This window comes from Chiloscyllium plagiosum, chromosome 9 (assembly GCF_004010195.1).
Source record: "Chiloscyllium plagiosum isolate BGI_BamShark_2017 chromosome 9, ASM401019v2, whole genome shotgun sequence".
Taxonomy (NCBI): domain Eukaryota; kingdom Metazoa; phylum Chordata; class Chondrichthyes; order Orectolobiformes; family Hemiscylliidae; genus Chiloscyllium; species Chiloscyllium plagiosum.
Window position 1 is genome coordinate 64285093 of NC_057718.1, and position 15604 is coordinate 64300696.

Below are 15604 nucleotides of genomic sequence, written 5' to 3' on the forward strand. Positions count from 1 at the left end.
ACCTCTGAATAAATCAGATTTGTTCCTTTCTCGATAGCATAAAGTCTCAAAACATTTTTTTCCGTTTTACAAGTACAATCCCATTTATAAAGCAACTTTAATAGATGGCAATGTCCTAAAGACATTACAGAGGCAAGATGATTAAAAGCATGGTTTCTAACAGTGACATGAAAGAAGTGATGGATGTGAAAGAATTCATAGTTGGAGCAACAATGCTTCTAGAGAACCAAGGAGGGCTTTTAACCAAAGGATGAGCTGGCTAAAATTGAGGCATAGTGCTCTGGTAGCCAATACAGGCAGGCAAAGTCAATGATGGCTAATGGAGTGGCGTTTGGTTTAGGCTATGGATTGCATGAGCAGGTTTATGGAAAGTGAAGTGACTGGCAGGAAGAGCACTGAAATAGAACTGACAAAGACATAGACAAGGATTCAACAGCAGAAAAGCGGAAGCAGGCTGGAGATGGGTAACCTAATATAATAAAGAAACCCTACAGTGTGGGATTAAGCCCTTTGAGTGCCCTCAAAGAGAACCACACCCAGAGCCACAACTCATACTCTATTCCCGTGACCCCATGTTTCCGATGGCAAATGTACATAGCCTGCATATCCTTGGACACAATTGGCAATTTTAGCATCTCCAATCCACCTAACCTGCATATCTTTGGACTGTGGGAGGAAAGCAGAGCATCTAGAGGAACCCACACAGGCACAGGGAGAACGTGCAAACTCCACACAGACAGTCACCTAAGGTTGGAATTGAACCTGGATGCCTGGTGCTGTGAGGCAACAGTGCTAACCACTGAGCCACTGTGCCACCCCAGAGAAGGAAGTAGTCATGCCAGAATAGTAATGCTGTGAAAGATAATGCCAATGCAATTTTTTTGGCAATGACTCCAAAGCCAAGTGGAATCAGGTGAGGTCTGTCTACTAGTGTTGGACAACATATAAGACATTGAAAGAAAATGAGTGGTTCCATGTCAAAGATTGCAGAGGTGTCAGAAAGGATGAGGATGGGCTGTGCATCATGGTCACTTACACAGAAGCTGAAATTTATTACCCAGGACTATTTCGGGATTATGGGTATGCATGCAAAACCTTGACCAGAGAGATTTAAATACAGAGTTTTGGAAAAAGGTACAGATTTGTGAGATAACATGCTCAATTTTTGATTTACATGCAATTGATGAGCATAACATTCAAATGAGCTTAGTTGTCACTGGCAATCATTTATGCTTTAATGCAAAGCTATTTCATTGAGGAAGTCAAACAGATTTACAGTTAATTTTCTTTTCAACTTATAAACTATATTTTCAGAAAAGACAATTTGGCAGGGTATACATAATTACTGTTTTACCAAAACGGGTTCGTTTATTCACTAATTTAGAGTCAACAATACAATCCAACTCTTGGAGATGGTGTGACTAAATGAGCCTCCTTTTCAAGGCTATGTTCTATAAACTATACAAAAGTCACACAAACTCTTATTTTTCTTATTTTTGGCAACAGTGAGATAACTTTCAACTTCAAAGTTTTACAATTATAAAAAAAACCTAAGTAATAAAAGGTTGAAAATTTGTGCAAAATCAACCACAATTAGTGCCTAGAATAGATTTCAAGTTTAATTATCTTCATAAAAAAGTAGGAAGTAAAATAAATTTTGGTCAAAGGAAACAAAGTTGTTTAATATTTTGTCTGTGCAAACTATTCTTTGGCAATGCACTGTAATGAGTCATTTTCCATGAGCTCTATGGCTTCAAAATGCTTATTGTTTTTTCTGCTTTCATGATGTAGGAGTAATTGTTTTATAACTATGCAAGCATCAAGACTGATGAAAGCAAATACGTAAAAAAGCAACACAGATTGACGTTTCGTTCTCAGCTGCTATTTAGACAGCATCATTTAAATCCACACAGATATTTCATTTTATACTGGTTTATTCAATCCGTCTAATAGTGTTGGATATACATATCCATATTGGATGACGCATAATATTTTAACATGAAATAATTTCTCAATATATTGACATCACAATGCCTTGTAGATTACAAACTACCAAATAACTAAAATGCTCATTTGGCATTACTAACTGCTAATTAAGGCCAAACTTGGTTTGCTTTGAACAGATTATAGTGATTATGTTGCAATTTACTGGCTTAAAGAATGCATTGGCTACAATGAAAAATATCTAGAAATCAAATATTGTGGTAATTGTACTAATAAAAGCAACATAATACCAACAGCACACTTTCAAAGAGGCACAGCATAACTTTTATTTTTCCTTGCACTCCTCGAGGTCTATGCTTTGCTTTTCATAGCTACTTTTTGATTCTCGCTAACAACTTTATTAGCCGTGGGTGGCACGGTGGCACCGTGGTTAGCAATCCTGCCTCACAGCGCCAAAGACCCGGGTTCAATTCCCGCCTCAGGCGAATGACTGTGTGGAGTTTGCACGTTCTCCCAGTGTCTGCGTGGGTTTCCTCCGGGTGCTCTGGTTTCCTCCCACAGTCCAAAGATGTGCAGGTCAGGTGAATTGGCCATGCTAAATTGCCCGTAGTGTTAGGTAAGGGGTAAATATAGTGGTATGGGTGGGTTGCGCTTCGGCGGGTCGGTGTGGACTTATTGGGCCGAAGGGCCTGTTTCCACACTGTAATGTAATCTAATCTAATCAGTAATGTAATCTAATCCAATCAGACTAGTACAGTAACAATACATTCTGCAAATTTAAAGGTGCAACACGGAAAGAAAGCATTGATATTCCACACATCATTGAATTTGAATAGATGTAATATATCAGGCATAAGCCAGCAAGCTTTTATCCCCAAATAACTGGCAAGCTTCTACAAAACAAAAGCTGAAACACACCTTCAGATTGGTAAGGTTACAGTCAATGTATTTCCATTGTATATTCAAGATAGGCAGTTATTACTCTCTTTACTCCCTTGCAGATCATCTCAGATTCAAATTTAAACATTGACCATGTTTGCTTTAATAACAACGGAATGTTTTCTGCAGCTAGGTCTTCAGCAAATGTAACCTTAAGTTACTTTCTCTTGCAAGTAATAAATTACTTTGGTGATTCCAACTTATCCTCACTCCTAGTTAGCTGTGATCCCCCTCTTTTCTGCTCAGGATTCTGCATGTTTCAGGAAGACCATCACACCATAAGATGTAGCAGCAGAAGCAGACCGAGTCTACACCACCTGATGACTGGTCTGATAATTCTCAACTTCACTATCCCAGGTTCCCTTACTAATTAAAATTGGTCTACATGAACAGACGAACTAGAACAAGATTAGGCCACTCAGCCCTTTGGACTGAATTTAACTTCAATTCTACATTCCTGCATACCTCTGACCATATTCATCTGCTTGGTAAGAATCTGCCTTAAAAATAGTTTACAATTCCGCATCCACTGCCCCTTTTATTCCATCATGTTCAACTTTGCTGACAAGCCTGTTATATAGTAAAAGGCTTTCAAGAAGTTCATGTGCACCACAATCAATCATTACATCATTAAGACATTCATATTAGCTAAATAAGAACTACTTCAACAAATCCACGTTGACTTCCTTATTAATCTGTTTAGCCAAATAACTGTTAATTTTATCCTGAGTTATTGTTTCTAAACACTATCTCTAGGGTTAAAACTCATCGGTCCTTGGTTGCTAGCCTTCCCCTTAGAGAGTTTTCTGAACAATGGTGTCAATATTTGTAATTCGTGTGTTCCCTGGCATCGTGTCCATATTGAGAGAGAAAATTATGGCCAGTATCTCCCAATGTTCACCTATATGTTTGAGGTCACTCCCCTCACTAGAAATGGAAATATTCAATTATTTTTCCTAAATGAGAAAACGAGGTCTGCAGATGCTGGAGATCAGAGATGGAAATGTGTTGCTGGAAAAGCGCAGCAGGTCAGGCAGCATCCAGGGAACAGGAGAATCGACGTTTCGGGCATTAGCCCTTCTTCAGGAATGAGGAAAGTTTGTCCAGCAGGCTAAGATAAAAGATAGGGAGGAGGGACTTGGGGGAGGGGCGTCGGAAATGTGATAGGTGGAAAAAGGACACCCGGACCAACCAACCCAACCACCCTGTAGCTCAACATTTCAATTCCCCCTCCCACTCCACCAAGGATATGCAGGTCTTTGGACTCGATGCCCCTCCCCCAATTCCCTCCTCACTATCTTTTATCTTAGCCTGCTGGACAAACTTTCCTCATTCCTGAAGAAGGGCTAATGCCCGAAACGTCAATTCTCCTGTTCCCTGGATGCTGCCTGACCTGCTGCGCTTTTCCAGCAACACATTTCCATCTCTATTTTTCCTAAATGCCAACTAACCTTTTGTAATTCATGCACTAGAGCACCCAGATCCCTCTGCACCTTAAAGTTCTGTAATCTCTCTGTTTAAATATGCTTTTATAAAGGTTCTTCCTGCCAGACTGAACAATTACAATTTTTCCTACATTCGCACCCATTTGTCAGACCTTGCACAGTTACCTAACCTATCTATAACCCTTCCCAATCTCTAGTCTTCCTCATAACTTGCTTTCCCATATATTTTTGTCATCAGCAGATTTAGCAACCTTACCTTTGATCCCTTTAGTCATTTATATAAAATGTAAAAAGCTGATGCACCAACACGGATCTCTGGCATATCAGTCTTTACATCTTGCAACCATAAGAATGACCCATTAGAGTTTGATTCCTGTCTAAATGCTTCAAGACTGGGACAATATCTGGGTAAGGGCTGACAAGTACAAGGAATATTCGCACCACCTAAGTGCTGGGCAATGACTTTCGCCAACAAGAGAAGTTGTGACCATGACCCCTTGACATTCAATTATGTTACCATCATCGAATTTTTCACTATCAGTATCCTAGGTATGTTACTATTGACCTGAAACTGAACTGGACTAGCCATACAAACACTGTGGCTACAAGAGATGGTCAGAGGCTAGAAAACCTGCAATGAGTAATTCACATCCTGACTCCTTAATGTCTGTACACCATTTACAAGGCACAAGTCAGCAGTGTAATGGAGTACTCTCCACTTGCTTAGTTAAGCTCAGTTCCAACAATACTCAAGAAGCTTGACACCATTGAGGACAAAGCAGCTCATTTGATTGGGACTATGTCTACTACCTTCACCATGCATGCTCAGCAGCAACAGTATGTAAAAAAAACACTGGCAGAACTTTACCAAGGCTTTTTAGACAGCGCCTTTCAAACCCACAATTAATTCCATCTCGAAGGACAAAGACAGCGGATGCAAGGATACATCATCACCTGCGATTGATAGCCATGGGTGAGTTGCCGGAAGATATCCTTATTTAGGAAAAGTGGTGAGGAAAGCCAGGGAATGATAGAACAGTGAGCCTGACGCCAATGGTGGGTAAGTTGTTGGAGGGGATTCTGAGGGGCAGGATTTACATGCATTTTGACAGGCAAGGCCTGATTATAGATAGTCAACATGGCTTTGTGCATGGGAAATATAGTGTCTCACTAAGTTGATTGAGTTACTTCTTTTTGAAGAGGTAACAAAGAAGATTGATGAATGCACAGCAGGTGGACGTTGTCTATATGGACTTCAATCAGATCCTGCATATACGACTGATTAGCAAGGTTAGATCACAAGGAATCTATGGGGAGCTAGCCAGTTGGATACAAACTTGGCTCGAATGTAGGAGACAGAGGGTGGTGATACAGGGTTATTTTTCGGTCTAGAGGCCAGTGGTGTGCCACAAGGATTGGTACTAGGTCCACGGCTTTTCATCATTTACATAAATAATCTGGATGTGAATACAGCAGATATGGTTAGTAAGTTTGCAGATGACGCCAAAATTAGTGGTCTAATGGACAGTGAAAGTTATTTCTAAGTACAATGGGACCTTGATCAAATGGGCCAATGGGTCAAGGAGGCAAACGTGAAGTGTTGCATTTTGGTATGGCAACCCTGTGCAGGAATTGTACAGTGAATAGTAGGACCCTTGGGAGTGCTGCTGAACAAAGATACCTAGCGGTGCAGGTGCACAGTTCCTTGAAAGTGGAGTCGCAGGTAGATGGGATGGTAATGATGTTTGGCATGCTTGCCTTCATTGGTCAGTGCATTGAGTATAGGAGTGAGGATGTCATGTTGTGGCTGTATAGGACATTACAATCATTAGAAAGTGTGGAAGCAAGCCATTCTGGCTATCAAGACCACACGGACCCTTCAAAGAGCAGCTCACCCAGACCCATCCCCTACCCTATCCCTGTAATCCTGCATTTTCCCATGGCTAATGCACCTAGCCTGAATTTCCTGGACATTGTGGGCTACTTAGCATGGCCAGTTCACCCGCACATCTTTGAAGTGGAAACTGGAACACTCCGAGGAAATTCACACAGATGTGGAGAGAACGTGCAACCGCCACACAGACAGTCGCCAGAGACTGGATTCGAAACCAGGTTCCTGGCACTGAGGCAACAGTGCTAAGCCATCATGCCACCTCCAACATTGGTGAGGCCAGTTTTAATTCTGGTATGCCTGTCAAAGGTAAAATGTTGTTAAAGTTGAGATAATTCAGGAAAGATTTCCAAGGATTTTGCAGAGTTTGACCTGTAGGGAGAGGGTGAATGGGTGGAAGCTTTTGTTTTTACCTGGAGCATTGGAGGCTGAGGGGTGACCTTACAGGGGTTTATAAACTTATGAGGTACATGGACTGGGGGAATAGCCAGGACAGTAGAGTCCAAAACTGGACAGTATCAGTTTAAGGTGAGAGGGGAAAAGATATAAAAGGAACCTAAGGGGCAGCTTTTCACATGCGTGAATGGAATGAGTGGCCAGAGGAAGCGGTGGTGACAGGTACAATTACAACATTTAAAAGGCATCTGATGGGTACATGAGTAGCAAGGATTTAGAGGGATATGGACCTTATTGGTGATGAATGGAACTACATCAGATTAGGTCGTCTGTTTGGAGTTGGCCCACAGGGTCTGTTTCCAGCTGTATAATTCTCTGACTCCCCCCAATCTACTCATCATCCAGACTTGCAAATATATCACCATTCCTTTCAGTGTCACTGGATTGAAATCCTAGAATACCTTTAAGGAGGGAATTCCGAGTCTTCCTACAGAACATGGGCTTCAGCAGTTCAAAGCAGAAGCTTACCATGACCTTCTCAAGGGCAAATACAGCATGACAGTAAATGCTGGTCCAGCTACTGATGCCCTCATCCCTTAAGTGAATAATGTTAAAAAAAAAGTTGATGCCCAAGCTGATTCCTGTGAAGCTTCACATATCACATCTTGTCAACCTGAAAATTATCCATTTTTGCCTTGTCTTGTAGTAGCTATAAATGCTTTCTCCATAACGTCCGTCAGTTAGCTCGCTGAACTGGAAGGTTTGTTTATCAGACATTTTGTCACCATGGCTGGGTAACATCATCAGTGAGATGCTCCAGTGAAGCGCTGGTGGTATGCCCTGCCTCTCCATTTATAGATCTGGGTTTCTGAAGGTGGGTAATGTCATTTCCGTTTTTTTTCCCCCAAGGGAAGCAATACTAATGTAATTTACAAGATACTATGCAAGAACTGTAAAAAACACTACATTGGATAAACTATCAGGAAACTTGCCACCAGGATACATGAACACAAAGTGGCCACCAAAAGACATGACCACTCTCACCATTTTCTATACATACAGACCAAGATGGACACCACACTGACGTGACAATACACACATCCTAGGACAGGCAAAACAAAGACACAAACAAGAATTCTTAGAGGCATGACATTCTAACCAGAACTCCATTAATAAACACATCGATTTAGATCCTATTTACCTTCCCTCGAGAAAAAAAAACTGGAAATGACATCACCCTGATGAAAGAAAGAAATCAAGACCTATAGAGAGAGAGCCCGGACACACCTCCAGTGCTTCACTGGAGACTCTCAGTGATGTTGTTTCCTAGTACGGTGACGAAACATCTGAAAACAAACCTCAAGCTCAGCCAGCTAACTTGACTTACCATCATCCTGAGTTACAAATCTTTTCAAAAAATGCTTTCTCCATGTTAATACATTACCTTTTACAATGAGCTTTAATTTTGCAGTAAACTTTGTTCAATCACGTTGTCAAATGTCTTCTAGAGATCCAAGCACTGTATATCCACAGATTCTCCTTTATCCAAGCTCTGTACTTTCTCAAAGAATTCCAAGCATTCATCAAACTGGATTTCCCTTCCACAAAACCACGTTGACTCTGCCTGATTGCCTTGAGACTTTAAGTACCTTGCAATAATCTTAACAGATTCCAGCAATTTCCCGATGACAGAGATTAGTTGGCTTTGCACCTGGTGTTTCCATTCCCTTTCTTGAACACAGGAGACCTTCTAATTTGACGATATCTTTCCAGAATCTTGGGAATTTTGGAAAATTAAAAACCAATTCATTAATCTTAGCAACCACTTTTTATTTTAAAAAAGATGCTAGGATGAAATTCATAAGGACCTGGTGACTTGGTCAGCTTTCAATTTCAAGAATTTTCCCTGGCAATTATAATTTTTAAAAGTTCTTCTTTCCTTTCACCTCCTAACTCATAATTAATTTCCAGACGTTATTTGTATACTCTGCAGTGAATTCAGACAGAAAATAGCTGTTCAATTACTTCGCTATTTCCTTATTTTCTATTAACTCCACAGTCTTTGTCAAGGACCAGCATTATATTACTCACTCTTTAGCCTTTCAATGTTTGCAGAAATTCATGTCTTATATTTCTACTTAGTTCCCTCTGGTACTCCACTTGTCCATCAATTTAATAATTCTTTGCTGTTCATATTTTGTTCAATATTTTGATCTGCTATTCATTCTTTGGCAATGACATTTTCTTTCAATTTGATACTATTTGTAATTGCTTTAATTAGTCATGGGTGGTGCAACCTTCCTTTAGGTCTTTCAAGTATGCTGAAAACGTATCCTTAAATATCAGTAGAGATGCAGTGGCAGACCCATCCCTTAATTTCCCACTTCATTCAAATCAGCTCTGCTTTCATTTCTGCATGATTGCCGTTATTAAATTTAATACACTAATTAGATTATATTAGATAAGAGTAGTTTTTTTTAGATTAGATTACTTAGTGTGGTATCAGGCCCTTCGGCCCAACAAGTCCACAGTGACTCTCCGAAGAGCAACCCACCCAGACCCATTCCCCCACACCTACCCCTACGGGCAATTTAGCATGGCCAATTCACCTAACCTGCACATTTTTGGATTGTGGGAGGAAACCAGAGCACCCGGAGGAAACCCACGCAGACACGGGGAGAATGTGCAACCTCCACACAGACTGTTGCCCGAGTCGGAATTGAACCCGGGTCCTTGGCGCTGTGAGGCAGCAGTGCTAATCACTGTGCCACCCAAATCTTAGAGTTGCTTCCCTCCCTCAAACTGAATATGAAATTCTGTCATATTTTGATAATTGCTATTGAGACATTTTCATTGAGATTAATTAATCCCATCTCGTAATTTACCAGATCTAGTATACCCTTTCCTTTGGTTAGATCTAGAACATATTGCCCCAAGAACCTGTCTCAAAAAACACTCCTATAAACTCATTGTCCAGACTACTCTTGTCAATCTGATTCATCCAATCTATATGCAGATAAAAATCTCCCGTGATTGTTGACACACCTTTTACAAAATGACCCATTATTTCCTCCAGCAGACCTAGCTGGACAGTGTGATTACAGTCAGGGTTAGCAAAACCATTGCCACAAGTGACTTCTGACCACTACTAATTTTGTATCTCAATCGGAGTTCTGGACATCAGGATATAGAATAAGGGCATCTCTTTGGTACCAACATCATCTTCAACTCAGTTATCCCTCCACCTTTTCCTAGCTTTCTGCTCTTACGAAATGTTTTGCACCCTCGAACATGAATTACTGTCACATCATACATTTTTTTTCTATTTGTACCGTGTATTCATCTATTATAAGTGACAGATGCCTTTCAGATAGAGCTTTGTACACTATGTCCCCTTCCAAACATAATCATCATTTCCCTTGTCTTCTTTAGTTAGCTTATCATATGTTCCCAAATTTGATTCCTTGCCCAAAGTTTAAAATATCCTCTCTACCGTTCTAATTATAATGCTCACCATGGTTTTAACACACTTTAGGAGAAGACCATCACAACAGTACAGCTTTTAAATAAAACTTTTGATGACATACAATTTTTAACATCGTCAAAAGGGCTCAGTGCTGGACCACAACACTTTGCAGGATACATTGTTGACTTGGAAGAGAGAAGTCAATGTACTAACTTTGCAAATGACAAAACAATAGGAGGTGGATAGTGATGATGATGATGATGCAGGGAGTCTGACGGAAAATGGACTGGTTGGATAGGTGGGTGAATGAAAACTTAGTGGTTGGGGAGTATAATGTGGGAAAATGTGAGGTTAAGCACTTTGAAAGAAAGAATGGAAGAACGGAGGAAGAATTTCTTCTTTCAGAAAGTAGTCAAACTATGTAATTCTTTCCTGTAGAGGGCTGTCAAGTTTGGGTTGGTTACATATATTCAAGGCCAAGATGGACAGTATTTAATCAATAAGGAGATCAGAGTTATGGGAAAAAGGCAGAAAAGTTGATTTGAAGATTATTAGATTAGACTCAATCTTACTGACTGGCAGAGCAGACGCAACAGCCGAACAGTTTATTTCTGCTAGAGTCTGCACCACTAAAAGATCATAGCTGATCTGACTGCAGCCTCAAATTCATGTGCTTGTCTATCCTTATAACCTTTGTTTAACAAGAATCTATCCACTCTGTCTTAAAAACATACAAAGACTCTACTTGCACTGCCTTTTCAAGAAAAGTTCCCAAGCTGCTTGACACAGCAAAAAATTGCTTCATGCCTGTTTTCGATGGGTGACCCATTATATTTTTAACTGTGATCCCTAATTTGAGAGATTCTCCCAAGAGAAAACACCTGTTTCACAGCTCTGTCAAAACCGCTCAGGATCTTATGTTTCAAACAAGTCACCTCTTACTCTTCCAAACACCAATGAGTATAAGCCCAGCCTGTCCAACTTTTCCTCACAAGGCCATATAACTATTCCAGGTGTTTGTCAGGTAAATACTTTCCGACCTGCTTCCTGAAATATGATAACTGTATCCAGTGTTGAAAGTGAAGCCCGTACCAAGATACAAAACTTTCCCTTGAACAGAGTTAATTTACTTGTTCATAATTATTTCTTCAAACTAAAAACAGAACCATAAACCCACCACAACCCCCTTACCCCTCTGGAGCTAATAACCAAGTTAACCAGAGACAAAAACACATGATTGTCCCTTGAAGAGACACCATGACAAATCAAAACTTCAACGAAGCTTAACACTGGTTACATTTCTTTGCAAAACTTACTTAATTGTTTAATAATTTCACTTGTCACTAACCCCATATAGACTTGACTTATTTCACTCACAAATTAACATACTAAAAGTGAAGTGGGCAATTCAAGCTTTAGGCAGGAAAGGCAGTGAGGAGAAAGTAAACTAATTACAGAAGGTCTGCACTAGCTGCAGCTACATTACAACTTACTACTCACATTTACAATTGAAGAATGAATCCAAGCTTAGTTTCTTTCAGAAATCTGGGACATCCCAAAGGACTTTCCAGCAAATGAGAGCTTTGAAGAGTACATGCTGTTGTAACTCAGAAAAAGAATTAACCAATTAACTTGCACAAACAATTAGATCAGTGAGCAGCTCAGTAGTTTTAGATGTTAGCAGAAGGCCTAGTCACTGGGAAAATCTCTGCTCAGCATCAATGTAGGTTCTTTTACATCCATCTGAGGGAGCAATACCGCAACTAGTCCAATATCTCAAAAAGTTCAGCACTTCTGACAATGTGGCATTCTGAGTTCATACGTTTTGAAGTCTTTTGACTTTAATTTGCAAAGCTGCCTGAGCATAACAATCAGTTGAACGTGCAGTTATAAGTGATATAAACCAAATGGTTGGTGGGAACTTCTTCACGTGAAAGACAGAGAAATCAGCATGATATACAGTTGAAGAGCTGCTGGTGGCAGAGTGAATCCTATGGATGCATCAAGCTTGTGATGAATTGAAGTTTGTCAGTGATTCTACTCCATTTCTACTTATTATCAGAGATGTAGTCATTGAGGTCTAGTGCACATAAAAAGGCCCTTTGGCCCATTGAGTGTGCCGGTGAAAAACAAATAACTAGCTATTTCAATACTGGCCCATAGCCTAGCATGCCTTGGCATCACAAGTGTATATCTAAATATTTCATAAATGTCATGAGGGTTTCAGCCTCCACCACCCTTATAGGCTGAGTGTTCCAGATTCCCACCACCTTCTAGGTGAAAGCGTTTTTCCTCAGATCCCCTCTCCTGCCTCTCATTATGCCTTCTTGGTCATTGGTAACTCCATCATGAGGGAAGATTTCGTCCTGTTTACTCTATTTATACCCTCAACTTTACAACTCCATAAGAACTAGGAGCAGGAGTAGGCCATCTGGCTCTTCGAGCCTGCTCTGCCATTCAATATGATCATGACTGATCTTTTAATGGAGTCAGCCCCACTTACCCACGCTCTCACTGTATCCCTTAACTCCTTTATTTTTCAAAAAAAAATCTATCTTAGCATTAAAAGCGTTTACTGAAGAAGCGTCAACAACTTCTCTGGGCAAGGAATTCCATAGCTTAACAACCCTCTGGGTGCAAAAGTTCCTTCTCAATTCAGTCCTAAATCTGCTCCCTCTAATCTTGAGGCTATCCCCTTTTGTCCTAACTTCACCTGCCATTCCCTTCATAATTTTATGTTCCTATAAGATTCCCCCCCGCATTTCTTCTGAATTCCAATGAATATAATCCCAATCTACTCAGTCTCTCCTCGTAAGCAAGCCCTTCAGCTCCGGAATCAACCTAGTGAACCTCCTCTGCGCCCATCTAGTGCCAGTACATCCTTCCTCAAGTAAGGTGACCAAAACTGCACACCGTACTCCAGGTGTGGCCTCACCACCATCTTGCACAGCTGCACATTACCTCTCTGCTTTTAAACTCAATCCCTTCAGCAATGAAGGACAAAATTCCATTTGCCTTCCTAATTACTTGTTGTACCTGCAGACCAACCTTCTGCAATTCATGCAAAAGGACATGCAGGTCCCTTTGATAGCAGCATGCTGCAACTTTTTACCATTCAAGTAATAATCTTTTTTACTGTTACTCCTACCAAAATGTATGACTGCACATTTATTAACATTGTATTCCATCTGCCAGACTTTTGCCTATTCACTCAATTTATCTCTGTTCCTCTGCAAAGTTTCACAGTCCTCTGCACACTTTGCTCTGCCATTCCTCTTAGTGTCATCTGCAAACTTTGACATCATACTCCCCAACTCCAAATCATCTATTTAAATTGCAAATAATTGCAGTACCAACACCAATCCCTGAGGCACACCACTAGTCACTGATTGCCAGCCAGAATAGCACTCATTTATCCCCACTCTTTGGTTGACTAACAGGAAGCAATCTTCTATCCATGCTAATACTCTATCCCCAACACCATGCATCCTTACCTTATGTAGCAGCTTCTTGTACGGCACCTTGTTAAAGGCCTTTTGGAAATCTAGGTACACCACAACCACTGGGTCCCCATTGTCCATCTTGCTCATAATGTCTTCATAGAATTCCAAAAGATTGGTCGAGCATGATCTGCCCTTCATGAACCTTACTTGCGTTTGTCCAACGTAACAATTTCTTTCGAGATGCCCTGCGATTTCTTTCCTGATAATAGACTCAAGCATCTTCCCCATTACAGAGGTTAAGCTAATTGGTCTATAATTCCCCATCTTTTGTCTACCTCCCTTTTTAAACAGTGGTGTCACATTTGCTGTTTTCCAATCTACTAGGATTGCCCAGTGTCCAGCAAACTTTGGAAAATTACCACCAGCGCACCTACTATTTCTCCTGCCATCTCTTTTGGTACCCTGGGATGCATTCCATCAGGGCCAGGAGACTTATCTATCCTTTGCTCCATTAGCTTGTCCAACACTACCTCTTCTGCGATAATGATTGTTTCCAGGTCCTAATCTACCTTTGTCTCTTGGTCAATTACTGGCATGTTATTAGTGTCCTCCACTGTGAAGACTGTTACAAAGTACCTATCCAATGCCTCGGCCATTTCATCATATATCCCATAATTAAATGTCCCTTCCCATCCTCTAAAGGACCAATGTTTTCTTTAGCCACTCTTTTTCGTTTTATATATTTATAGACACTTTTGCTCTGTCTTTATATTCTGTGCTAGTTTTTTCTTATTTTCTATTTTACTTTTCTTTAAGCTCTTCTTGTGGCTTTCTGTTGTCCTTTAAAAGGTTTCCTAATCTTCTGGTTTCATGCTGTTTTTGGCCACTTTGTATGCCTTGCCTTTCAATTTGATGGACTCCCTTATTTCCTTCGACACTCATGGCAGATTACTCCTTTTCTTACAGTCCTTCCTTTTCACCGGAATATACTTTTGCTGAGTACTTTGAAAAATTGTTTAGAAAGTCCTCCACTGCTTGTCAACTATCCGACCATAAAATCTTTGTTTCCAGTCTACTTTAGCCAGTTCCTCTCTCATAGGCCCCCTTGTTCAAGCGCAGGACCCTGGTATTGGATTTTATGTTCACACTCTCCATCTGTATTCTAAATTCAACCATACTATGATATTTCCTTCTAATATCTCAATTACGTGCCCTTCAGTTTCCTCTGCTCCAAGGAAAAAATCACTAATCGGACCAATTCATAACTAAAACTCTCTAGCCCAGGCAAAATGCTGCTAAATCTCCTCTGCACCAGACTAATGACATTCCTCCTATAATGTGGATTCCAGAAACGCACACAATACTCTAGTTGCAGCCTAACCAACATTTTATACAGTATCAGCATCATCTCCCTGCTCTTAAACTCAAGTGCCTCGGCTAAACAACGCGAGTATTCTATATCCCTTCTTAACCATGTTATCTATTTGTACCTCAAAAGGGACCAATGGACATATACACGGATGTCCTTGTGGTTCTCATAGCACGACCATTTATCATGATCTAAAAGTTACCATTAACTTGTCCAAAGTAGTTTTATCACTCAAGTCAGTATTTAAGCCAGTTGAGGGATTGGGGCAGACAATCACACTTTAATCTATTTATATTTTACTATTGCAAAAGTGACTATGTAATGAAACAACGGTCATATTTTGTCTTACAGAATTTACACACCTTGCTTAATTTTTTTTTTAAAAAGGTATTTTGTGGTATGATTTGCTGGTGACTGCAAACTATGTAGTAAATGACAATACGTTTTTTTTAATTGCATGCATGGAGAAGAAAAAAAAAGTTAGGGCTCAATAATGAGGTTCAAGATCTAATCAGTAACATCAGTTGATAGAATGTAAGTGGCTGTGATGTCACTAGAAATGGATATCAGGGCAGTTCAATATTTGATTGGTGGACTGACTTGGATAGCATAACGTCTCCACTTGTGTTGTCCTCATGTTCCACTTGTGGAGCAAAGGATTACATCTCCCCCAAAATTAACAGCATTTAATGTACCAAAAAATTAGAAAGG

General features: G+C 40.3%; 1 protein-coding gene across 2 annotated transcripts in view; it reads right to left on the reverse strand.

Moving 5' to 3' along the window:
* sft2d1 (SFT2 domain containing 1) overlaps positions 1 to 15604 on the reverse strand; it is a 65559-nt gene that overhangs the window by 21257 nt on the left and 28698 nt on the right. The gene's annotated exons all lie outside the window — the stretch shown is intronic.